This window comes from Brachyhypopomus gauderio, unplaced genomic scaffold (genome assembly GCF_052324685.1).
Source record: "Brachyhypopomus gauderio isolate BG-103 unplaced genomic scaffold, BGAUD_0.2 sc81, whole genome shotgun sequence".
Taxonomy (NCBI): Eukaryota; Metazoa; Chordata; class Actinopteri; order Gymnotiformes; family Hypopomidae; genus Brachyhypopomus; species Brachyhypopomus gauderio.
The window spans coordinates 591,430-619,230 of record NW_027506902.1 but is presented as its reverse complement, the minus strand read 5'-3'; the positions used below and the strand labels follow the sequence as shown (position 1 = coordinate 619,230).

The following is a 27,801-nucleotide window of genomic DNA, read 5'->3' as shown; positions in this document are numbered from 1 at the left end:
CAAGGGCCGGGGTCAGCTTTGGGAGGAGGTAGGTCCAGGAGGAGAAGTAGTCACGCCTCGGGGAGGTAACCTGCGCGCACACACACACACACACTAAGGACGATAAAGGAGTCGTAGCTCCTCGTCCGCACACCCTTGGGGCTCTCTGGCTAAATGCCGGTTAGGGCGTGAGGGCCCTGTGACCGACCAGGGCGTGGTTTTGTGTTGTGAACGGCCCGGTCGGTCCAGGGTCCCGCCCGGGGAGGTGAGCTGTTTAATGTTGTGTGTTTTATGTTCCAGCTCCCGGACTGCAGGAGGTGTGTTCCTGCCTGTCCCTGCCTTCCTACCCCTTCGTGTTTTGTGTGCAGCCGCTGTGTGCCACACCCAGTGGAGGGGAGTGTGGCTTGGTGGGGGGGTCTGTCACGGTGAGGCGGCCCCCTACCGGCCGCCTCCGTCCACAGCGGCTGTTGTTGTTGTTTGGTGACCTCATGTGCGTCCCTCAGGTGGGCGGAGCCCGTGATCCGTCTCACCTGAGGGTCGTTTGTTTGCCTATATATGTCTTGTCTTTGTACCAGTTGACCGCTGGTCATTATATCCTTAATTTGGATCTTTGCACGGGTTTTGGTTTGCACACTTTCTATTAAACCATCACTTTTCCCTGAGACTTGGCGTGATCGCTTCCTTTTAGTTGCTCACCCCCGCCCGTCACAGTATGTAAGTGTATGTAAACCGCACTTGCCTCGTTGGTAATTCATGGTATTCATGAGGATTCCTTCACAATGATAAGTTAAACTAAATGAAATCTGTAAGGTTGGAACCATGATCTGTATGGATGAATAAAGCTTGAAGACACATACATTGTGCCTGGAATCTGCTTCCACTGCAAGCACTGTATCTTAAAATAATGTTATTCAGATAGAAAGGACCACAAAGGACCACATCCAATTGATATAGTATTGGTGTAACGTGGAGAGGCGGCCAGAGGCGGAGGTTGGACGTTGTACTCTTTATTTTCCATCATTTAAAATAAAAAATGCAACAAGCCAAAGGCAGAGGTGTAAACAAAAGACACGGGTTGAGCAGGTCCTCAGAACATGAACTAACAAGGAGCAGGTCCAGTGATGAGAAGCTCTCTCAGATGAATGTGCAGCACTGGACAGCGTGACCTGTGAGCTTAAGAAGATGAAACACGTAACAAGGCAGGTGTTAGTACAGAGGTGATTGGGACCTAGGGAGTGGTTTAGTGCTAGAGGGGGTGTGGTGTGTGGGTACCTGAGTGGGTGCACGCGCCCTCTGGTGGCAGCCCGGCTTCCTCACTGTGACAATTGGTTACAATTCTAAATTCTTTTCCTGACAATTGAGGCATCTTACTGAATCATTGCAGAAATTGATTTGTTGATAATTATTTGCACAATCTGAAGAGGAGTAAGAAGCAGGGTGTAACGTTGAGTGCAACATCAAAAATGAGGCACGTTGTAATTGAAAAACACTAACGTTACTTTTTTTTGGGGAAAAGCGCAGTCAGCGCACATAGAACATAAACACACACAGGTGTATGACTCTGACAAAGACGAGCACAAGACGTTATACACACACACGCTTTATGCACTTTAACTAACAAGCACCGCGTGAAACACGTTAGACTAATGACAGGAGTACACACACACACACACACAACCACACCCCTACATGTACATACACAGACACGGACTATGTAAACACACCCCCAAGGGGAGGGGTCCGAGCTTGTAACGTGACACAGGGTGTAACCCAGGTTGTAAAAGTTTGATTTAAATTAGATGTTCAGAAATAATATAAATGAATACAAAATTTGAGGAAAATAATCTTTATTGAGCTGAGAAATAATTTTATTTATTTATTTATTTATTTATTTATTATTTTTTTTTTTAGATTTTTGTTTAGCAAGTCACGCATTTCAACCAGTCTGTAAAGTTTTAAGGGGCCAGGTGTGACGCAGATGCAGATTTTAAAATAATTTAATAAATAAAGAAGGCAACGGAATAAACACAGGAAAGTAAACAGGTAAAGGGGTATGTAAACTAAAGAGAACATGCAAATAACTATACAGAGAAAAGACAATAAACTAACAGAAACAGACCTTAAACTTGCTATGACGGACACACACATGCAAAAAAACGAGGGAGTTTTTCCTTGCCACTGTCGCCGTTGGCTTGCTCACTGGGGGCTTGGACTCGGACACTTGTAAAGCTGCTTTGTGACAAGAACTGTTGTAAAAAGTGCAGCATCAGCAGCATTAGCAAATGGTACTTTAAATGGTATTTCAGACTGGTGGAACTCCTACAATAAACTAATTCCGCGTTGCATAAGGTGCAAACAACTTTAGTCTTGTCAATGTCTCCATTAGGAAGCTTCTTAAATGTGAATTTTCCATGAAGCAAACCTGGCGGCTTCGTGGCTGCATCCATATAAGCACATGTGCGATTTGTTGTGGTAGTCTTTGTAGTCTTTCACAGGTTTGAAAACTCGTTCTCGCCCCTTACTGTGCAATTTGGTTAGGAATACACCCGAGCTAAACTACAGGACAGTTTTGCTCAAAATATTGCAATGCACACAGCATTATGGGTGACATACCAGAGTTAAAATTGGTGCATGTCTTGCTGGTGCGTCTGTGACCAAAATAGCAAGTCTTTGTGATGTATCAAGAGCCACAGTATCCAGGGTAATGTCAGCATACCACCAAGAAGGACGAACCACATCCAACAGGATTAACTGTGGACACAAGAGGAAGCTGTCTGAAAGGGATGTTGTGTGCTAACCTGGATTATATCCAAAAAACATAAAACCACGGCTGCCCAAATCATGGCAGAATTAAATGTGCACCTCATCTTTCCTGTTTCCACCAAAACTGCCCGTCGGGAGCTCCACAGGGTCAATATACTAATACTAATTCTCTTTGTTTCTTATAATGTTGTTCTATATTGTAATGTATTGTACAGTCATTATGATGCTTGTAATTTTGTACTGTAAAGCTTCTTTGAGTGTCCTGAAAAGCGCTATACTAAATAAATGTAACGTATTGACCAGGTAGAGAGGGATCCAAATGCGGAAGAATACCACTTTTATTTAAATGAGACGCTGGTACAGAAACAGGCAGGTGAATCACTAGCACTAGAACAAGTAGCAACAGCGTTTTCTTGGCGTGGTCAGGACAGTCCAGGCCAGGGTCATACCGGGGGAGCAGAAGTCAGGAGGTACAGAGGGACTAGGCAGGAGACAAGGTCGGGGACGTAATCGAGGGTCAGAACACAGGAGAGCAGACAGGTAATAGAAAGGCTTGGTACGCGGCATGTGTCGGCAATACTTCGCAACTAGGAAGTGGAATGTGGGCGTATAAGTATAGTATACAGCGAGCGTGGTGATGAGCGTCAGGTGAGGCTGGATCAGTGGAGATCAGGTAATACAATAAAATGTATTATTATTATTATTATTATTATTATTATTATTATTATTATTATTATTATATACACGGCCGGGCTGCTATAGCCAAACCTTTGGTCACTTGTGCAAATGCCAAACGTCGATTTCAATGGTGCAAGATGTGCAAATCTTGTGCTGTGGACAATGTGAAATGTATTGTTCTCTGATGAGTCCACCTTTACTGCTTTTCCCACATATGGGAGACTGGTGAAAGATTGTTTTGATGATTGATTTATATATTTCCCTTTCTTTAATTAATTCACAATTACCTGGTTGGTTCTTATTAAAAGGAGGTCTCCAACCCTTCAAAAAAAAAGAAAAGTGGTGCAGTGTCATGAGTTTGTGGTTTGTTTGGGCTCTATAAATGATCCTGGATATTTAACATAATATCAAGATAGACATGTGACGTCTGTGATGCGGGGACAGAGGCGGCCAAAGGCGAGGGTTGCAACACAGGATGTTAATTCTCCATAAATGCAAACAAAAGGGCAACTGCAAAACAGGCAGCACTAGCACTATTCCAGACACTAATGCATAACAGACAGCAGCAGCGGAGAGAGGTCCAGCGTGGAACTTCCAGTGGGGCAATGTGCAGCACTGGACCGAACGACCAACGGGAATAAAAAGGGTGCACAACATAATGAGGTAAAGGAAATGCACCTATGTTTGTTATTTCTAGTTTACATTTTGCTTCTATTCCCTGATTTTCCCTTTGCTTATTATTTTATGGATATCCATGCTGGCTTTCTGATGTCTGGATCTGCCTGAGTAAACCTTGCTCTTCATCAGTGTTAGGACTGTATTAATGACCTTTCTTCTAGATCTGCCTGTGTAAACCTTGCTCTTCATCAGTGTTAGGACTGTATTAATGACCTTTCTTCTAGATCTGCCTGTGTAAACCTTGCTCTTCTCGGTGTTAGGACTGTATTAATGACCTTTCTTCTAGATCTGCCTGTGTAAACATTGCTCTTCTCAGTGTTAGGACTGTATTAATGACCTTTCTTCTAGATCTGCCTGAGTAAACCTTGCTCTTCTCAACATCTGCATTCACAGTCTGTATTATTTATTGTGAATTGTTCACTTACAGTCATGGAAAAAAATCTGCACTTTCCGAATTGTACTTACAGTCATGGAAAAACGTTGGTTCTCCGCCAGCTGAGTATGATGAGGCTCAACTGATGAGGCTCAGGGATTCCGTGTCATACAGCGCCGTGCTCAGGGTCCTAGTGCCTGTGGAATTAATGGCCCGATTAACGTAATTTAAAAACCAGGACATTTCCACAGTTTTAAAAAATATCCCGGGACGCCCGGGACAGGACGTGAAATACGGACATGTCACGGGAAATACGGACGTTTGGTCACCCTACTATATTATATTTTCTTGCTCTTTCTTACTGTTACTGTCATGTCCAGCCCCTCCCTCCTCCCTGGTCCCGCCTAGCTTCCCCGTTCCCATTTGTTCCTCTCTCTGTCTGCCACGCCCGTGTCGTTATTGTTATCACCTGTTCCTAGTTTAGTTTCATGTTCATATAGTCCCTGTATTTCCCCAGTCTGGTTGTCTGTTATTCGTTCTCCTGTGGATGTTATCTCGTGGTTTGTTCTAGTGTGTATTGCTATTCCCTGTGGTTGGTGTACTCTTTGTTTCCCTGCCTTGCTCGTGTTTGCCTTGTTTGCATTATGCCGGTTTATTTGTGTTACTCGGATTGCCCCCCCGTTATGACCCCTGACTGCTTTAGTGACGACAATTATGGAATGCCCTGTAATAAATCTCGCTCTTCTCAGCGTTTGTGTCCATCCTCTCGCTCAGCAGCGTCTGCTGCGTTACAATTACATTGTTATTAAGCTAAGCACCATCATCAATACATTTCATATCACACTATTCATTTTTGGGTAAAATTTGGACTTTAAAATACCTAACAAGATTGTATTCTAAAAGTCTAATTAAGGAGCCTTTTTACTACTCTGGTAAGTATTTAACATACAATTCTCTGTTTCATGCTCAGGGTTGTTGAGTGTAAATTATGTATTACTGTCATGGTGACAGCTCCGGACCCCTCCTTGTGGGCATGTCGTTATGTCGTCTGTGTGCAGTTACGTCCATGTTTGTTGTTCGGTGGGTGTGGGTCGTCTGTGAGCGTGTTCATAGTCTCACCTGTGCCTTGTCTTGTGATCACTGGGGAATGTGTTTGAGCACCTATTTAATGTGCATTCGCACAATGTCTTGTGCTCGTCTCTGTCTAAAGTTTTGTGCCTGCGTGTGTCCGTGTATGTGTGCTCACGTTACCGTGCTGGACTGCACTAGTGTCTGCAATAAACGTTCTATGTTTCACTGCTATTGTTTCGTTGTGCCTGCCTCCTCCAACGCATCACAATTACACTTAGGTTATGAATGTCATTTAGCATTACAACTTAAACAGGTAAACTAATTAAACTTGTTTAATTAATGAAGTTGTCTGGGATAAAAATCTACAGTCACACCTGCCCTTTGTGTAAAAGATTGAGAACTGTCCTACTTTTGCCAGTTTATGAAGACTTGGGTAAGTATAAATATTGTGACGGGCAGGGTGAGCGAAATAAAATGGAGGCGATCATGCCAAGTCTCAGGGAAAAAGGATGGTTTAATTGAAAAGTGCGCAAACCAAAAACCCGTGACTTAGATCCAAATGAAGGATATAATGACCAGCGGTCAACTGGTACAAAGACAAGACATATATAGACAAACAGGTGAAACGGATCACGGGCTCCTCCCACCTGAGGGACGCGCACAACGTAACAATACAAACAACAACAACCGGCAGGCCCGTTGACAGTCTTGCTGGGGCCCGGGACGTGGACGGAGGCGACCGGTAGGGGGGCGCCTCACCATGACAGACCCCCCCACCAAGCCACACTCCCCTCCACTGGGTGTGGCCCACAGCAGCTGCACGAAACAAGAAGGGGCAGGAAGGCAAGGACAAGCAGGGACACACCCCCTGCAGTCCAGGAGCTGCAACATAAAACACTGATTAGCTCACCTCCCTGGGCGGGACCCTGGACCGACTGGGCCATTAACAACACAAAACCACGCCCCGGTCAGTCACAGGGTCCTCACACCCTAACCGGCATTCAGCCGGTGGGCCCCACATGTGCGAGGACGAGAAGCTATGGCACCTTATTCGTCCGAGGTGTGTGTGTGCAGGTTACCTCCCTGGGGCGTGGCTATGTCACCTCCTGGACCTGCCTCCTCCTGGAGCTGACCCCTGCCTTCTGCTAGGGGCCACCCCAGCCTCCTGGGGAGTCAGCCCCAGCCGGGGCCTCCCTTTACAAGGTGGACTCCTCCACCCAACCCAGGAGCTCCAGAGACCGAGGCCTAGAGCACCCCCATCGAGGGCTGGGGAACAGCCCCAAGGGCCTTCTGGTCACACCGAGCAGGAGAGAGGGTCCAGGAACACCATGATCCATCGCCAGGGAGAAGCACCTGCACAAACACACACACCCACACCCCAACACACACCAACACAAAACACACACGCGTACTTACCCTGATCCCCCTACCATGGGGGAGGGGTCTCCTCCAAATCAGGAGAACCCCCCACGTTTCTGGTCAGGGCCTCCCGTAGGAGCTACGCCCTCCGTGCCACACTCCGTGGCACGGGACCACAGCCGGACCCCACCAAACACACATTTAAGGGGAGGAGCATGGGTGGAATTACATTAAACATGAAGCACAAGCACGCTAGAACAAAACACCCACGCAAATACTAGACAAAAAAAAAAAACGGTGTACAAATTGTTATGTCCATGTGTATTTGGTGGGGGTTGTTTTCGTTCTGCATGTGTGTTCAGTGTCCCTTCTAGACAGAGTTGCGCTGATTTTCCATGTGTATTTGGTGGGGGTTGTTTTCGTTCTGCATGTGTGTTCAGTGTCTCTTCTAGACAGAGTTGCGCTGCCCGGACGAGGGGGTGGTTTGCGGACTGCGACCTGTGTCGCGGAATGCGGAAGTGATCGGAATGCGGACGCCGGTGGAATGCGGAAGAACACTCCAATAAATACGGATCATTCGTTTGCGTCAGCGCGGCATGCTGGTTCTAATGCTTGGGACTAGTTTGCCGTCTGTGTTATCGATATATGACTGTGCTGATTTTCCTATATGGTAGTTTAGTTCGGTGGACTCTATTTCTGAGCAGAGATTGTCTCGGCTGTTCGTTGTTTATTAATGTGTTGTATATGTTATGGTTTTGTATGGTGCGTGTCCTGGTCACCCCTGGGTAGGGTTGGTGGCTGTTTGATTTAACATTTTGGGTAGTGGTTGTTCTTTTGTTTTGGGTTTTCAGCCTTAGCCAACCTGAAGACAGTGGGGTTTCTCTTTTATGTATATTTATATGTATATGTCCGTCTATCACCTGTATATATATATATATATCACCACCTGTAACCTACATAAACTCGTTTTACTATGCGCTATTGGTCGTACGTGATCTGTCACTAGAGAAGGTTCACCATTATTTCACAGTGTTATGGGCCCAACCTAGACTGGGTCGTAACAAAATAAATAGACGGGACCCACAAATGCGCGCTCTACATACACACAAAATAGTGACTCGCCGCTTATGTTCGCAGTCGCTCCCCACATGAAACACAAGACAAAACGGGGAGCGAGGCGACAGTGAGGAGCGGCACCAGCGTCACACACAGAACATTTAATATTTAACACAACGAGCGCGCACACCCAACCCAAGCGTTTCACAGCATGACAGCCTGACAGCCAGCATGTCCAACGCGTTTCCTATGGACCTCTCCAAGGTAGATTTCATGATTACACTGTTGACCGGAAAGGCTTTGTGCTGTGCCACTGACTCTGGAATCCAAACTCCCCCATAAAATAATCCTATAGCAGATTCAAAAGCCACTTCAAGGAGGTTGTTGACTACATGTGGACATCTGTCAGCTGTGTTCTGGTGTTCCTCTGGTCTCACAGTCTTTGATAAAGAAACTGATCCCACTGGCTGCATCACCCCTGGAACCCCAAGAATTTCCTTTTTTTTCCCCAAGAAAATTTTTTTTGGGGGGGGGGGGGGGGGCATACTCGCCAGGTTCCAAGGCAGCGCACCATGTCAGTGGTTTCTGCACCACAGGATGCCGTCACAGCAGCCACAATGTCGCTGGATGCCGTCTCCGTGACTGCAGCACCTCCTGACGCCATCTCAGCAGCTGCAGCATTCTTCAACGTAGTCTCCAGGCCTGCACGAGTGCTGGAGGCCCAGTAGATGCCTGCACAAGTGCCAGAGGCCCAGAGGCCTGCTCCTTGCCTGTGGACACCTCCGTCTCCTGTTCTCGCGACCCAGAATGGGTCATCTTCGTCTCACAACCTGGAAGGGGTCAGCTCCTGCTCCTGTTCCCAAGGCCTGCCTGGAGCCTGCTCACACTTCTGAGGCTCGCCTGGTGCCAACCCACACTCCTGAGGCCCGCATGGGGCCAGCACCTGTTCCTGTGGCCTGCCATTGGCCTATTCCTGGACCTGAGGCCCAAGAAGGGTCTGCCTAGGAGACTGCTCATGCCTGCCATACATGGCTGTTTTCATGGACTACCTGGTTTTCAGACTGGTATGGACTTCACCAGGCCACAGTCTTGTATTAGTCGTGCTCTTGCATGTATGTTCTCCCAGTCCATGCCTTTGTTCCCAGCCCCAGTTCCAGGTTTTGTATTTGTCCCAGTTTCTGTGCCCATGTCTTTCTCTGTTCTTGTGCCTGTGTCTACTCCTGGTAAATCAGTTTATGTTCCTTGTTTTCCCATTCACCTTGTTCCTGTTCATCACCTTGTTCTCACCTCACTTGCCTTGTCCTGTTTTCTTGGTCTTTTTGTGTATTCATGATATCCTCTTTTTCTTTTGTTTCTGGGTTTTTCAGTCTGATTTAGTGGGACATTCCAGGTTCAGAAAGTAAAAGTCCTCATCAAGATTTTGCTCAGGCTTCTCTGATTGCGTAGATTCCAATAATTTTACCTGGCTTGCACTGATTAGAAAATCCAGCAAGCCCCAAGTTTTACCGTGTTCGTACAGTTTAAATTTCTTTTCCTTCTACGCGTTGAGATTACTGTGTTGTGTTTTGTTTCACGTGTTATCGCGCTTTGAAGTTTTTGTTTTCTGTTCTTTTACGTGTTGAGTATTCCACGTTGCTTTCATTTATTCTACCTGTGCTTTGTTACATGTTTAACCCTCGCACTTGTGTTTAGTTCTGTCAAACGCATTAGTGCTTAGGGTTGCCACCTGTCCCGGTTTTCCCGGGACTGTCCCGGTTTTCACGTCGCTGTCCCGGTTTTCCCGGGCTGTCCCGGTTTGTTCCGGTTTTCCTTCTTTTTAATATTCGGTCCCGGTTTTCACTAGGTTAGTTCAAACGACTATTTAGACGTATATATATTTGTTTCTGCACACTTTAAATCCATCTTTTTTCTCTCGCTGTGTCCATTTTACACCCCCCCGGTAACATTTAATGTTCGCCACGCCACCACCCCTAAACAATTTACGTTTGCCACCCCCCCGTCTACAATTTACGTTTGCGTATGACAGAGTGTCCTTGGTTTTTGTCAGACCTAGGTGGCAACCCTATTGGGCACTTGGGTCCACCCTTCCCTCTATTCTCTCTATCACTATACGCGGTGTGTACATCCAGGGTTGGCAACTCTCACGCATTGAGCGTGAGACACATGCATTTGACCGTTTTCACACGCTCTCACGCCACACTTCCGATATCTCACGCTGAAAAAAAAATACAGTTTATTTACCTCTGATCGATAGATCGCGATATAACACTTAATTTGTGTCCATCTTACGTTCGCCACCCCCCCCCCCCCGCTCAACAACTTACGTTCGCCACAACTCCCCTCCCCCACCCAAAAATTTACACTCGCCGCGAATCTAGTTTTTAAAATGGTTAGTAAAACATTACTACATGCTACCTCTTGTAATCAATAGTGCAGGCATCCCAAGTTGCAAAAGTTGATTTCAGGGAGGTTACCCCTCCCCCCCCCTATGTCCACTCTATAATTCGTAGAACAGTCATTAGTGACAATAACAGGACAAAACATTGTCTGTCTCACATTGTTTTTGAGAAATGATGGCCCCTTGTTCCAGTGACATTTGAAGGCATTAATTTACCCATTCACAGCTCTTTCACATTCACAGTTCTTTGAAGTGTTACTTAGTGGTCCTTAGTGGTTCACGGTCCTTAGTGTGGTGGCTCGTAATAAAAGGACGCAACATAAATAGACCAAGACACCACACAAGTAAGATTCTTCTGTCCAACAATTTTATATTTGTTTTATGTTTTCTATATTCCAACCCCTTTTTAAACAACAAACAACTTAGGGAGATAACATTTGGAAGAGCTCGTGCCAACATAACAAACAAAAACAATCTAAATGCCCCCCCTTCTAACTTTCCTAAAACAAAAGAAATAACCAAATAAACACAGATCAATCGTCCCTAACTCCCTATCCTCTCACAAAACCAGGAGAAAAGGATGATTCCAATAAATAGGCACTCATCCCAACATCCCCGGTGAAACAAACGGGGAACAGAAAAAAGAGGTAGAAGTAAATACTTGGAGCATTCAATATTAATCAGAGACAACTAGAAATCATAGGTAAACCAAAGGGAATTCTTAAAAATAAACACGAAGCTGAACCGGCTGAACTACAACACGGAGAAACAAAGAATAAGAATCAGGATACATGGCATAAACAGGGAATAAGTCTAACCAGAGAGGAAGGCGAAAATGGAGTAAGAAAACAAGAAACACAACCAATGACCGACAACGAAGGACAGGGCTGAGGAAACTAAATACACAAAACTGGGAACGAGAATGAAAAACAGCTGGATAGGGTAATCACAGGGGGCAGGGAAAAAGAGAACAGGGGCATGGTGGACAACGGAGGAAACCATGGAAACGAAACAAGGCAGGACAAGGGTGGATGTCACAGGAAAGGGCAGGAGGGTGGAGTTAAGCGTGACACATTTATACTTCCCAGGACAATTTAATAAGTTTAATTATTTACCTAACATCTATATTTTGGGGCTATGGGAAGAAACCTTAGACTGCAGAGGAATCTTACACAGACATGGAACATGGAAATACGTCCAGACTGGAACTTGAATCCAAGTCCCTAGTGGTGAGAAGCAAACATGCTTGCCACCAAGTCACTGTGCTGCCCAGATGCCTTAATATTTATCTGAGTACTATACATCATTGTCTCAGTAACACAGTGACAGTGTTTCTCGGGTTTCTCAGATACCACAAGCCTAAATTATACCCCCCTGCAATATGTTGCTTGACAGTCGGTATGAAGTGTTTGTGGTGATACGCTGTGTGGGTTTTTGGCAAACATGGTGCAATCACCAAATATCTCCACCTTGGTCTCGTCAATCTCATAAGTATTTCAGAGATTTAGTGGTTTGTTCAAATGCAGATCATGTGTGAAGGGGCATTAGGGAAGGGTCTGGGTGGAGGAGCATTAGGGAAGGGTCTGGGTGGAGGAGCATTAGGGAAATGTCTGGGTGGAGGGGCATTAGGGAAGGGTCTGGGTGGAGGAGCATTAGGGAAATGTCTGGGTGGAGGGGCATTAGGGACATAAGGGAAGGGTCTGGGTGGAGGAGCATTAGGGAAGGGCCTGGGTGGAGGGCAGGGCCGGCGCCAGAACATATATAGTGAGGGGGCGTCAGAAAATTTCGGGGGGGGCGAACGTAAGTTGTTTAGCGGGTGGGGACGTAAGTTGTTGAGCGGGGGGGTGCGTGTAACGATTGTCGAGCGGCCGAGGGGGCACCATGTAGCGATTGTTGTAAAATAAATGGGTCTTTTTGCATTGAGGGGGCTGGACACCTCGCCTGAGGGGGCGACGCCCCCATTCGCCCCCCCGTGGCGCCGGCCCTGGTGGAGGGACATAAGGGAAGGGTCTGGGTGGAGGAGCATTAGGGAAATGTCTGGGTGGAGGGGCATTACGGAAGGGCCAGGGTGGAGGGGCATTAGGGAAAGGTCTGGGTGGAGGGGCATTAGGGCATTAGGGTCTGTGTGAAGGAGGGTTTGTGATTGAAGGCAAAAGGTGAAATATCATTGGAGAGTCTGGCAAGAGGATTTGGGGGACCTACAAAATGACACCATACCAAAATAAAAAAGCTTTCTTTAATGTTTGTTGTGTTCTCTTAGTGCATACACATCCACTCCCTGTGAACACTGTACATGCAGGTAGGGAGAACATCATTTTAAATGATGCATAAACATGCATAAACTAAGTAGGAGAGTTTTACTGTAAAGTGGTACTGCACATGTAACATGTAACAACACTATTGAGTATCACTCTCGTAGGATAGTGTTTGCCAGTAACTACTTTGCAGCAACTACTGCTAGTAAAATTGCTATAATTCATTGCATCTCATTCAGTCAGTCCTACAACCATATATGTACAAACATCTAAAGTATCATTATTATACAAATGATGGCACAATTTTGTGCTCGGGAATAGAACAGTAACAACCACCCACCAACTGCAGGCAAACTCATTAAACCCCCACAGGAAATGCACAATTAGTCCGTTTGGCAGGTGTTTTGTGGTTGTCATGTGCCCCTTAGGCTATCCACTTCCACATATCTGAAATGGGGAACTGAAATCATATGGACAGGAGTTACATATCAATGTTTAGTCAAGTGTTACTTGTTATGACTGTTGTCACAAAGCAGCTTTACATTGTGAGGTCAAAATGCTTTTTCAATATTTTTTTCAAATATTGTGCTTATATTTTTTTCCAAGTCTTTTTTTTCCATCATTTTCTAAGTCAACATTTGTGTCACCATAGTCACTGGTACAAGTATAGATATTATGACCACATTTGTAGGTTTTAAAAACCTTTGCATCCTCCCCACCACACTACCACTCAATGAGAACTGACACAGAAACATTGAAAGGTTGTGTAATGAAATCAGACGCATTGCTGAAAGGAAACCTAGGGTCACAGTTTCTGGTTTTTGTAAAAAGGCAATGCACTCAAACACATGCTGAGGGTTTTACTTTCTGATTCATCACCATTTCACTTCACACCTGTAGGAGGAGAGGATAGCTTTTCTTTCCCTGAAGCGCAACCATCACATGTAGACAGTTTGTGTAACAGAGGCCTGTAGATTACATGTCTGCTTTTCACCTCTGTGGTTTCCTGTTCTCTGCAAAACTGACATTGCAGAAAAAAAAAAAGTTTTAGCTCCCTCCATGCCACCCCCTTTTCTCAAACTGTACCTGGCCCCTTTCACAGAGGAAGTATCTATGGTTTCAATTTAACTCTTTCCATTCTGGATGCATGGATAAGACCACAGGCAATATGTTGCAGTGGCATACTTTTTATTGCAGTATTAGCAAACTAGCAATCTTGAATGATGCGCTAAAGTAACTGTAAATTAAATTTTATTGGTTTCACAAGCCTAGTATTGATTATTATGGGAAATATGTTTTATTTATTTTCCAATATACCGACAAGCTGCCAGCTAGCAAGTAAGCAACAACTGTGCACAGTGCTTATCAAAGCAATGTTACATTGTTGATCCAGCACCTTAGACAAGCACAAAAGTACCTGGATTACCAGAAGTCCTGCAGTAGCTGCAGGGCCATAGTGTTCAATCTTTGTTCTCATTCCTACTTGAATTTGAATGTTTGTATTGTATTTGTGGAAATTTAAAGAAATGCTGTTGATGTGATTTATGTTTTGTAGTCTTGTTTTACCTGTTTTATGGTTTTATCTTCATATTGACACTTCTGCATTGCTTGTGTTACTTCACAAATGCTCTTTAACCACACATTCACAGATGCAGATGCAAGCTGACATACAGGCACAAGTAGGTATAATTATGCATGCGTACTTAAAAGAGCATAAGGCTACAGAAGAACAGGACGTGGTGCAAAGGTGTGAAAAAAACATCCCGCCATGTATACAGTCATGACAGAAGGATCCTGCAGGTGAACACAGACGAGACATTCACCATTCACCAGTGTTCTCACGAACACTGGTGAATATATATATATATATATATATATATATATATATATATATATATATATATATATATATATATATATATATATATATATATATTGCTCAAAGAATAAAGGGAACACTAAAATACAACTTGGATCTCAATGAATAAAATATTCCAGTTGAAAATCTTTATTGCATAGTGGAATGCGTTGAGAACAAAATAACATAAAAATGATCAATGTAAATGAATATTATTATCCCATGGAGGGCTGGATTTGGAAAAATCAAAATCAAAATGGAAAATCAAATGACAGGCTGATTCAACTTCAGTGGGAATCATCGGCGCAGATGGAAATTCTGAAGTGAGGGGGACCAAGCTGTACAATATATACGTTTATGCTTGTAGATGCTAGATTTCGGATGGGGTCAATATAAATCTGGAGGGGACATGTCCCCCCCGTCCCCAGTGCCCTCTGCGCCCCTGGTGGGAATTACTCAATACAAGTTAAAATGAGGCTCAGTGTGTGGCCTTTATGTGCCTGTAAGACCTCTCTACAACGCCTGGGCATGCTCCTGATGAGGCGGCGGATGTTGTCCTGAGGAATCTCCTCCCAGACCTGGATTAATGTGTCAGTCAACTCCTGGACAGTCTGTGGTACAATGTGGCGTTGGTGGATGGAACGAGACATAATGTCCCAGATGTGCTCGATAGGATTCAGGTATGGGGAAAGGGCAGGTCAGTCCATAGCATCAGTGCCTTCATCATGCAGGAACTGCTGACACACTTCAGCCATATGAGGCTTAGCATTGTCATGCATCAGAAAAACCCAGGGCCCACTGCACCAGCATATGGTCTCACAATGGGTCTGAGGATCTCGGTACCTAATGGCAGTCAGTGTACCTTTGGATAGCACATGGAGGACTGCCAAACCTGTCATACAGGCAGCAGAATGTTCTCCATGGCATCTCCAGACTCTCTCACATCTGTCATATGTGCTCAGTGTGAACGTGCTCTCATCTGTGAAGAGTAGGGGTGTGACGAGACACTCAGCTCATGAGACGAGACGAGACACGATATAGGGTTCACAAGATCGAGACGAGACGAGATTTTAAGAATACTAAAATTACAAATTATATGGCTGGACAACAGACTTTTATTTAACGGAGTTACACATGCATTTTGAAATGTTTTATTATAACTCTTAACATGCATTATGTAAGCATGAACGTTTAATAAACTTCTTCCTTTACAAATTGAAATAAAAAAATTCATAAAAGTTAAAATCAAATAAATAAGATTAAATATTTCTCGTTTTTCAAGTGCAAACAATATTACAATGAGTCCCTGGTGTTAGAGACTAAAAGTCCGTCGTAAAGCAGGTTTCCTCCTTAAGCGTGACCCTAGATTTAGGGCGTACTCACACTAGGCACGGTTTGCTCGTTCCGTGCTGGGGCCCGGTTATCCCCCCTCCCCACTCCCCCTCTGGCCTGCACTCACACTGGCTTCAGCAACCCGGCCCGAGCACGCTTACGTCATCACAACGCCGCTTTATTTGGAAAAAAAGCGCACTCGCACAACACTATGGAGTTCACGATTCTCTTTTTATTGTATTTTTGGAGTCGTTTTGGGAGTGCAGAAACACGGTGCAAGCACAGATTTATCGATAATTTAACACAACGATTGTCTGCTAATCGCTTTGCCGCTATGACTGTTTAACGTGAGCATCGCATCACTGACGTCATGTTTGAGTTCCAGCGAAATGAACCAATCGGACGAGGCACCAAGCGGGCCCGGGCACGGATAGCGCTCACACTAGAAGCGAACCGTGCCCGAGTCCACATGAATCGTGCCCTGGCCCACCTCTTCAAGCGGGCCCGAGCATGGTTAACTGATCCGGGCCCGGGCCCCGATCACAGAGCCTAGTGTGAGTACGCCCTTAGATACGCTTTGATCGTAAATACAGTATAGAAAAAGAACTAACAATGTTCTCGTGCGTACAGCGTGATAAAGAGCGATCGCGTTGCCGAGATGGGCTTATCGTACACAACACCCCACAACAATCCACTGTGCTGCCAGTGCTCCTCCGCAAAATAATAAAAAAGTTGGTCGTAACTCCGGTACGTCGTTAACCAGACCCATCGTTAAGAGGGTACTGTATTATGTGTAAAACAAAAAGTTCTTCTCTGTCAATACAGAGTGCAAATAGTGCAAACAGAGCCTGACCAAGTATGTCACAGAATTTGCTGCAACTACACTACCATGTTCATTTTTAAGAATATTAGCATCTCCACACTGCTCCCGATATCCTTTGCTGTCTCAACTTGCCAAAGCGTGCCTTTCTGTCCCTGCTACCGCTGTTCAAGTGAGATATGTTGATTTGAGTACTGAGCTGTGGTGGTGCTGTAAATGTATCTGCATCCTGCTCGTATTAGTCGCTGTGTACGGAATTACTTTTATACAATGTTTGCATATGGTCCACGTCCGCCGGGTACCCAAAATGCTGCCAAACGTTTTGAAAGTGACGGGGGCATCTTCAATAGTAATACCTGTATTTTCCGACGTCATTCTGGCTGCTTGCTGGATCACAAATCTCGTGAGACAGATTTTTAACGCGACAAGAAATCTCGTGGAGTTACGTCTCGCGAGATCTCGTGACACGAGATCTCATCACACCCCCAGTGAAGAGTACAGGCAAATCTGGCGAATCTGCCAATCTTAGTGTTCTCTGGCAAATACCAATCACCCTGCAGAGTGTTGGGTTGTAAGCAGTAGTCCCACTTGTGGACATCGGGACCTCATACCACCCTCATGAAGTCTCTTTCTGACAGTTTGAGCAGAAACATGGATATTAGAGGCCTGCCAAAGGTCATTTCCTCCTCCATCATTCAGGACACATGGGAGACAAGCATCCAGACTTTTCTCTGTCCTGGCTCCAAGGTGGTGGAATGAACTTCCCTTGTGTGTCCGAAAATCGGAGTCACTTGCTGTCTTCAGACGCCGACTGAAGACCCACCTCTTTCAAGTGCACTTTACATAATTATGCTTTTGTCTACTGTGCTTTATCGTCTCTTTCCTCAGGTGTTTGTTATAGGTATTGCTTACTGTCTTTTTCTCAGGTATTGTGCATAATTGGGTTACACAAATTGCTTACTGTCTTTTTCCTCAGGTGATGTGTATATTCAGGTATAATAATGACTTGGCATAATTTTTAGGTATTATATGACTTTTGTCAAGGCACTCTAAGCTGGTTTTTCCAGCTTAGAGTACCTTGTGTTCAGGACTATCTATACTACCTTGGAGATTCCAAGCAACTACGTAGCACTTTTGTAAGTCGCTCTGGATAAGCATCTGCTAAACGCCATAAATGTAAATGTAGTGGTCCTGCTGCTGGGTTGTTGCCCTCCTACAGCCCCCTCCATGTCTCCTGGTGTACTGGCCTGTCTCCTGGTATCTGCTCCATGCTCTGGACACTGTGCTGACAGACACAGCAAACTTTCTTGCCACAGCTCACATTGATGTGCCATCCTGGATGAGCTGCACTACCTGAGCAACTTCTGTGGGTTGTGACACTGCTTCATGCTACCTCTACGGTGAGAGAACTGACAAAATGCAAAATTGACCAAAACATCAGCCAGAAAGGATGAAAACAGAGAAAAGATATGTGGTCACCACCTGAAGAACCATTCCTTTATAGGGGGTGTCTTGCTAATTGCCTCTCATTTCTACCTGTTGTCTGTTTCATTTGCACAACAGCAGGTGAAATAAATTCACAATCAATGTTGCTTCCTAACTGAACAGGTGGGTTTCACAAAAGTGTGGTTGACTTGGAGTTATATTGTGAATGAATGTTCAATTTATATAGCGCTTTTCAAGATACCCAAGGCACTTTACAGCAGCCAATTGCACACAGCGTACTCTCTACCAGGATCCACAGCCCCCTGGGGGACTGAATGGGGTGCAGGAAGGGGAGAGAGGACAGACCCTAGTGACAGAGCACCATCCACCACTGGGCATACAAGCACACACACATTCATGCATAGAATGAATTGAATGTTTATTGAACAGAGAGACACACAGACACACTCAGGGAGAATTTGTCAGGGAACACCAATTTACCTAACCTCCATGTTTTTGGACTGTGGGAGGAAACCAGAGATCCCGGAGGAAACCCACACATACACAGGAAGAACATGGAAACTCCACTCAGATAGGGACTTGAACCCAAGACCCCAGTGCTGAGTGGCAAATGTGCTAACCACCAAGCCACCGTGTTGCCCAAGTGTTGTGTTGTTTAAGTGTTCACCTTATTTTTTTGAGCAGTGTATATACATACAGTGGGTGTTTTTACTACGCAATCAGTGTCACTTATTTTTGACTCTATTACATAAGAACCAGAAAGTCTTGTGGACAGAGACGAACCTGTCAATGGCATTAGGACTAACACTTTTTCTCTGGGAGAAAAACAACAGGAAAGTCTCCTATCAAATCGAGACTTCATACTGGTTTGGGTGTCTTTCAAGGCTTTCTGGGTGAATTTGCGGGCAGTATTCAAGCGTTCTCTAACGGAGCAAACTAATCCAACGCATTAACAGTAGCAGATGAAGACGAAGCCAACATTTTCTCTTCTAAGATCTGTAATGGACTTCTAAGGGTATGCGCGATTACTAGCTCAGCCGAGCTAAAACCAAGGGATTCTTGTGGTGTCGTACGGGCAGCAAACAATGCTGAAAGAAATGGCAGGCCCTCATCCCAATCTTTGTTTTGAGTGAGACAATATGTTTTGATCATTGTTGTCAGTGTCTGACGAAATCTCTCCAGAGCACCTTATGTCTCTAGATGGTACACACTTGAAGTTTTATATGTGATGTTTAAGTGGCCTTGCGAAAGTGTGCAGACATATAATTGGAATCCTGATCTGAGTGTACAATTTTTGGCATACTGTACGTAGTAAAACATTTCACTAATGTCTTAAGCCCTTTGGGTTACATAATGCCCTGGCGACTTTCCAGCGGTTGATGTCCAAAGTATTGGCTAATGTGAAGAGATGTGATGCTTACTTGGATGATGTTCTGGTCTACACAGATATGTGGCCAGAACATCTTTGTTTATTGCAAGAAGTCTTCTCCCGAATCTTACGCTAAACCTTGCCAAGTGTACTTTTGGTCAGGCCATCATAACCTATTTGGGGAAATGTGTTGGTTGTGGTGTAGTTCGTCCTGTGGAGTCAAAAAGTACAGACAATAACTTCCTTCCCAACCCCTACAACAAAAAGAGAATTAAGGTGATTTCTAGGTATGATCGGCTACTACCATAGTTTTTGCAGAAATCTTTCAGGTGTAGTGCTTCCACCTACTCCGTAAATCCACTCCGTTCATCTGGTCACCTCTTTGTCAAGATTTGTTTAATGCCGCTAAAGCTCTGTTGTGTTCATCTCCTGTTCTTTCAGCCCCTGACTTCTCAAAGCCATTCAAGTTAGAGATAGATGCCAGTGACACTGGGTGTGGTGCTGTGTTAGTGCAAGAGGATTGTTTCTCTTTAGATCACTCTGTCGCCTACTTTTTAGCTAAAGTCAATAAACATCAATTACACTAGAGCACTATTGAGAAGGAAACACTTGCTTTGTTGTTAGCATTGCAACATAAATTTTGAGATTTATGTCACATCATCCAGTTTTTCTGTCCTCATTTATACTGATCATAATCCACTCACCTTTTTGCATAAAATGTCTAATACAACGTCCAGCACAAACGCCTTATGTGCTGGGTGTTAATCTGCCAGGCATTCAATTTAGACATCGAATATAAAAAGGAAGCTAGACCAAACTATGAACTACCATTTCATCTGTATGTTTCTGAAAACAGGGTCACTGCTGTAGGGGTCCTGGCCCAAGAACATAGTGGTAAATAGAGGTCTGTTACATGTTTCAAAATCTCTTGATTGTGTTTTACAGGGCATGCCCGCCTGCTTGAGGCCCATTGCTGCTTCTGCTCCTGACGCTGAGAAACTGGGTCTAGCTCATCCACTCGTGCCACACACACTGCATCAGGTTGTTAATAGCCACACCTGATTGGTCACACTGGTCACCTGAGTCATGCACTCCAATTGACTCTGATGATGGAAGATAGACCAGCAAGGATGGATAACACGGTAACGAACCACATGGAAAGGACCAAGGACAAAAGGATCCAGAGGCACTGCTGCTGTGGTTGGAGTAAAATAACAACTTACCATGGTCTGTGCATCCACCAAGGGAAGACAAAGTGTGTTGGCAACAGCCAGCCAAAAACTTCCACTGAGTTAGCAGGTCAGACAAGGAGGCATCACAGCCAGGTTGAGCACCACAGAGCTAGTGAACCCAACATTGCGGCGGGAATGGGAGAGGAACGTCAGTCTTCGGGGCAGATCCTACAGCAGCAGAACACCCCACAGCAGGAGAATAGCACAGCCAGTTTGCAGCACCAAGATGGCAACATTGTACACATACAGCCCGTAAGAGTCCCTCCAGAGAAGTATGCACAGAAACCCCAAGTCAAGTGGCCAAAGTCCCGTGAGAAGGAAGTATGGAGAATGTTTGATGAGAGCACATGCATCACCCGCCAGAACTCCCTAAAGGGCAAGACAACCTCCAAACTGAACATCTTTGGCTATCTCATCCACGAGGAGGGGAGAAACTGGTTTGGAGTAAAGCCTTTGAAGAGGCCAAGCCCCAAAACAAAGGGGAAGGCGGGAAAAGGAGATTTTCCAGCTGTTGAAGGAGTGACGCATCTTGAGGTAGTCATGGAAGAAAGTGCAAGATCGGAGTCAGCACCTGGGCCAAACGGAGTGCCATACAAGGTATTTAAGAACTGCCCTGGGCTCCTGAAAGTGTTATGGAGGCTCATGGTTGCGGCTTGGAGAACTGAGTCCATCCCTTCGGCATGGTGTCAAGCAGTCACCACCTTCATGCCAAAGGAGAAAGACTCCCAACACCTTAGTCAGTTCAGAGGCATTGCTCTGCTGAATGTGGAGGGGAAAGTCTTTTTCTCTATCCTGGCCAGACGGATGACGAGCTATCTTTTAGCAAATCAGTACATCGACACCAGTTGCCAAAATGCAGGAGTCTCGGGATTCCCTGGCTGCGTTGAACATTCAGCAGTGATCTGGGACCAAATCCAGACAGCAAAACGACACAAAGAAGACCTGCACGTAGTTTGGCTTGACCTGGCAAATGCCTTTGGCTTTGTTCCTCACCAGCTCATTACGTACGCCCTCAGTTTCTTCTACATACCATCATGCATCCAGAACCTGGTAGCCACCGACTTTGACAACCTGTACGCTTGCTACACAACCCGGGATATCTCAACCGACTGCATTGGCTCGAGAAGGGGATAGCAATGGGATCCCCTTCAGGATGGCCTCCAAAAGATCGACCAGTGCCCCCTACCAGGGAAGTTCAAGGTGTGGTGCTACCAGTTCACTCTGTCCCACCGCCTAATGTGGCCCCTAAAACTGAGCGACATCACCATGACCATGGTCTTGAAGCTGGAGGCAAAGGCCAACAACTTTATCTGGAAGTGGCTCGGCCTTCCACGTTCCCTCTCCACCACGGCACTGTTTGGGAGAAACATCCTGCAGCTCCCACTGCAGTCCATCAGTTTAGGATACAAAAAGGAGAAGGTGAGACTCCACTTCGAACTGAGAGACTCTATGGACCCGGATATTCGAGCTGCCAACCCTCAGATTTGAACTGGACGGAAGTGGAATGCATCCCAAGCAGTTGACCAGGCAGTGGAATGGCTGAAGCACCAGGAGATTGTTGGTGTTACACAGTTGGGCAGATCTGGTCTGGGATGGGCAGTAGCACCAAAGAGCTAGTCCAAAGCAACCAGGAAGGAGAGGAAGGATCTTGTGATCTCTGAAGTTGCCAAAATGGTGGAGGAAACATACAAGATTACAGCAGTGAGCCAGCAACAGCAAGGCAGATGGACTACTTGGGAGGCTGTGGTAGCCATCACTTGGGCCAATTTGTGGAGAACTCCCCAGAAAGGGACAGAAGACTGAGCTTTCGGATTAACGCCACATACGACACCTTACCGAGCCCCCGGAACCTTCTCACCTGGTTTGGCACAGAAGAACACTGCCATCTCTGTAGTTCCCCAAGTCCAACCCTAAAGCACATCCTCTCTGGATGCAAGACAGCGCTGTCACAGGGAAGGTACAGGTGGATCGCACAGATCCTGGAAGCCCACAGACAGCAGGTAAACCGGTCAGCAAGCCTACCCACCTCCCCGATGTGGATCCAGTTTACCAGGCTAGGGATGACAGCACGGTGCAGCACGGGGACTCCCCGGTCGCTCCTGTCGCTAGGAGGTGAGTGGCAGTTGGCAGCTGACCTCAGCCGCCAACTGAAATTCCCGGCAGAGATAACTATAACATCCTTGCGCCCAGACATCATGCTCTGGTCAGCACCTGCCAAAGCCGTCATCATGGCAGAGCTGACAGTCCCAGGGGGGAGCATATGGAGTCTGCGTACGAACGGAAGGACAAGTACACAGAGCTGGCAGCAATGTGCTCACAAGCTGGGTGGAGACCATTCATCTTCCCAGTGGAGGTCGGATTCAGGGGCTTCACCGGGACATCCACCCAGAGGCTACTGAAGACTCTGGGTGTCACAGGCTCTAACAGGAGGCGAGCTATTCGCGACCTTGCAGAGGAGGCAGAGGAAGGGAGCTTCTGGCTATGGCTCAGAAGGAAGGATGGCACTTGAGGGAGACGTTCTGGTATGTGGTGTACTTGACTCAGGGAGTTGGACGTCCCTGCCATGCACAGTCCCCTGCAACTCATTCCACACAACAACAATAACAATGGGGTCGGAGAGTGGGGTGAATATAGATCCTTCAGCAGGCTGCAGGGGGCGGCAGGGAGACGTCCCCAACCCAGAGATGTTCTGGGGGATAATGGAGCAAAACATCAGTGAAGGGTGGACCGCCAGCTGACGACCCTGCAGCCTACATAATGACACTGTCGGAGGTGCGTCAGGCAGCAATGCCATGCAGGTGCAACCACCTGTGCTTACATCTTGTTTAAGACATTGTTAAATAAAAAAACAAACAAAAAAAAACTATGCTCATACCTGAGCATGTTTTGGGCAAGTATTTACACCCCATGGGTTAAGAGCTCTCCTGGTGTTTCATTTTTCAGGTTAAGGCCATTCATGGTTTTCTTTTTCAGGTGACCTGGATGTGTTAGTCGGCCCATCATTCAGTTCACTCCCTTATCTGTGTCTGCTCCTCAGTTTGAACCTCTCTCTCTGTCTACCTCTCTCTCCCCCTGTACTTTTCCACTACCCATAGATCCAGTCTACTGTGCCTCCTGTCCTGATAAGGAGAACACCAATCATACATATGTATTATTACTCTTACCCAAATGTGTTGACACATCTTCTTCGTTCTGTATTTAACTACATGTACTATCATTAAACTTTGGAACTCTTTCCTGACACCCGTGTGTTGTGAATCTGTTCTCCCAGGCCCGGCTAAGGAAGAGGGCTGTACACATTTATATGAAGATGAAATTAGACCTCATGCAGAGGCACAATGACTGGAATAGTAATGCTATTCAAGTAGTATGAGCTTGTCACAAACTTTAGGGCAGTTCCGTATTGACTAGACACACCAGCCCACACTGTAACACCACCTCTGTAACACCACCACACTGTAACAGGCTCCTCTGGTCACAACAATGGCTGATGCATATCGCTCCCCTTGATGTCTCCAACATCATTGGCAGCCATCATTTCTGATCAGCATGAATCAACGTTCATAGTTCAACAGCTCTAAGTCCCACTGGTGCTTTGTCCAGCATAAATGCTCCCTGGCCCATGCAAGATGATGACTTAGTGTGGTTAGGTACCCTTGCAGGTTGTCTAGCATGCAGACAACTCTGATGTAAATGGTTTCAAATGATCTGGCATGACACTTGGGTGCCTCTCACCTTCCTTAAATGTGTCTGGAGTTGTGTGGGATTCATCATCCAGTTCCGCAGGCAGTACGGAATGGCCTTTCTGTGACTCTTCCAGTCTCTCTGTATCTCTGTTGCAACCTGTTGATGACACTCTGACACTCTAAACTCAGTGGCCACTTCCTTCTGAGAACATCCTGTTTGAGGCTTCACAATTGTGAGGTACTGTTGATCAATTGTTAGGTGTCGTCTCTTGGTCTCATGATGTCTAAATGTGCATGATGAGGAGAACTGTTTAAATACCAAAGTTAATTGAACTAGGAAATGTATTGGTTGATAAATGAACCAAACACCTGTGAATTTAGCTGTTTAGATTGATAGAGAACACAAAGTTGTGCAAAAAGTACTGAAACATTGAGCAGTTGGACATTCAAAACTTTAGAGGCCACATTACATTCACCTGTAAAGGGTAGAATGCATTTTAGAAAGCATTTCATACTGAAATTTCACCCAGAGGCCAAATATTCCAAGTGTATGTTGTAAAAAGCTCTATATAAATAAATCTGACTGACATAAATGCTTCTGCTCAGATCAAAGGGTTTATTTTTGGGTGTATGTGTCTGACTAAAATTCTTATTTATTTGTTTATTAATAGTACACCTGTATACTGTCTTGCTTTGGCAAAATAGATAGCTATGTCTTCCTGTCATGCCAATTGTAACATCTGGCTCTGCCCCTACCTGTCAGTCATGTTTGTCTTTCTCCTTTTGCTCCGCCTTTGTTTAATTTCCATGGTTTGTTCGCGTCCCATTTATTGATTTCAGCTGTCCCTTGTTTCTGTGGTTTATTCCTGTTTGTGGTATTCCTGTTTGGGTCAATGTTGGTACATGTTGTGCCTTCAGTGTATGTATTCTCGTGTTTAGCATGGTTTGTAGTTTTCTTTCTGTCAATGTTTCTTGCAATCTGTGCTCTTTGTTAGGTTAGCTTTTCTGTTCCTGTTTCTAGGTTTAGCGTATCCCCTTTGTGTATATTACCTGTTTATGGTTGGTTTGTTTGTTGGGATGTTCATCGAGGAGGTGGTCAGATTCCACTGGATTTGTATGAGATGTTGGCCAAAACATCAGGATCAGCCATTACTCATCATTGGGTAAGCAAAGAGAACATACAGAAATATGATAACTGATATGATATGACAATTGATAGCTGTGAAGGGTAAACTTTTAAACATGCACCTGCTTTTGTCTTCATGAGCTGCACAAATTAGTCATATATGACTACAGGGAGGTGTCAATTTCCGCATGCTTGCAAAATCAAGAAACGTGCCTGTTACCAGCTTGTAAAAGTAGACCTAATGTTCTCTTGGTGGCACACCTGAGCCACCAAGAGATCAAGGCAATCTTCAAGACTTGAGTGGCAAGTTTGATTGTAACCCATTATGAACTACCATGTGTAGGCCAAGTCCTTGAGGTTGTGAGGGGAAGTCAAGGTTAGCTCCATGCGGCAGTTGGGTGAAAAGACTTTATTTGCATGGCCACAAACTCCAGATGTTTCCTACTATGAGGAAGATCAACTCAGAACCTGAGCCACCAATGTCATGCTACCAATGTCGAGCAAAGTTCAGAAATATCTGGAGATAAAGTCATATGCCCCAGTTACACATACAGGTGCTGGTCATAAAATTAGAAGAAAATGAAAGTTGATGTATTTCAATAAATCTATTCAAAAAGTGAAGTTTGTATATTATACTCATTACACACAACCTGATATATTTCAAGTGTTGGTGTTCAATATTGAAGATACCTGGTGCCACACTCTAAACAACTAATTAACTCAAAATACCTGCAAAGACATTTAAAATGGTCTCTGTCTAGTTCTGTAGGCTGCACAATCATGGGGAAGACTGCTGACTTGAATGACTCAAAAGATCATCGCTAAAGAGGCTGGCTGTGCTCTGTGTCCAAGGACATTAATAGAGAGGAGAAGAATAAGACAGATGTGGTAGTAAAACGTGTACAAGCAATAGTGATAACCGCACCTGGGAGAGGACTGTGAAACAAAACCCATTCAAAAATGTGGGGGAGATTCACAGAGACTGGACTGCAGCTGGAGCCAGTGCTTCAAGAACTACCATGCATAGATGTATGCAAGACATGGGTTTCAGCTGTTGCATTCCTTGTCAAGCCACTCTTGAACAAGAGACGGCGTCAGAAGCATCTCACCTGGGCTAAAGACAAAAAGGACTGGACTGCTGCTGAATGGTCCAAATGAAATGATGTTCTCTGATGAAAGTAAATTTTACAATCCTTTTAGAAATCAAGATCCCGGAGTTTGGAGGTGGCGAGGAACAGAATCCATGGTGCTTGAGGTCCAGTGTAAAGTTCTCACAGTCAGTGATGGTTTGGGGTGCCATGTCATCTGCTGATGTTGGTTCACTGTGTTTTCTGAGGTTCAAGGTCAGCGCAACTGTCTACCAGGAAGTTTTAGAGCACTTCATGTTTCCTGTTGCTGACCAATTTTATGGAAATGCAGATTTCATTTTCCAACAGGACTTGACACCTGCACACAGTGCCAACGCTGCCAGTGCCTGGTTTAAGGACCATGGTATCCCTGTTTTTAATTGGCCAGCAAACTCGCCTGATCTCTTCAAAGTATTGTGAAGAGGAAGATGCAATATGCCAGACCCAACAATGCAGAAGAGCTGAAAACCACTATCAGAGCAACCTGGGTTCTCGTAACACCTCAGCAGTGCCACTGATCAACTCCATGCCACGCTGCATTGCTGCAGTAAGTCAGGCAAAACTAAGTATTGAGTGCTGTACATGCTCATACTTGTCCAGCATTTCTTCAAATCGTTTTTTTTTTTGTATTTTTAAGTAATCTAATTTTCTGAGATACTGAATATGGGGTTTTCATTATATCATAAATCATCTATAATCAAATAAAAAGAAATAAACGCTTGAAGCATAGCAGTCTGTATGTAATTAATGAGTATAATATACTCATAGTTTCACTTTTTGAATTGAATTACTGAAATCAACTTTTTCATGATATTTTAATTTTATGACCAGCACCTGTACATTCCCAATACCCATTAGCACAGTAATGCTAAATGTTATAAATGTTGTTTATAAACACATATTGAGTACAGTGAGTCCCCGCTTAACGAAAAAGCAGTTTTTGTCGTTGTGTGACCATAGATTTAGATACAGTATAGAAAAAAACAAGCTTATCGTACACAACACTCCACTATGCTGCCACTGCTCCTCCATGCACTGCACAAAATAAAAAAATTGATGTTTACATTCTTAATGTGAGAACAATTGCAAAAGTATTTTTTTTTTGTATTTTAAAATGTTGGCCTGTTGAAAATCCTTATACGTCATTAACCCATAAATGGATTTAACTCCTTATGTATTACTGTTAATTTGTCCT

General features: G+C 45.0%; 1 long non-coding RNA gene across 1 annotated transcript; it reads right to left on the bottom strand.

The window, feature by feature from the left end:
- Positions 1-1,938: 1,938 nt before the first annotated feature.
- Positions 1,939-25,240, bottom strand: LOC143493078 (uncharacterized). The gene is made up of 4 exons (XR_013125338.1): positions 25,110-25,240; positions 24,403-24,510; positions 4,564-4,668; positions 1,939-2,730 (listed from the first exon to the last, which is right to left on the bottom strand). It is a non-coding gene; the product is annotated as an uncharacterized LOC143493078 (long non-coding RNA).
- Between the last annotated feature and the right edge of the window lie 2,561 nt (positions 25,241-27,801).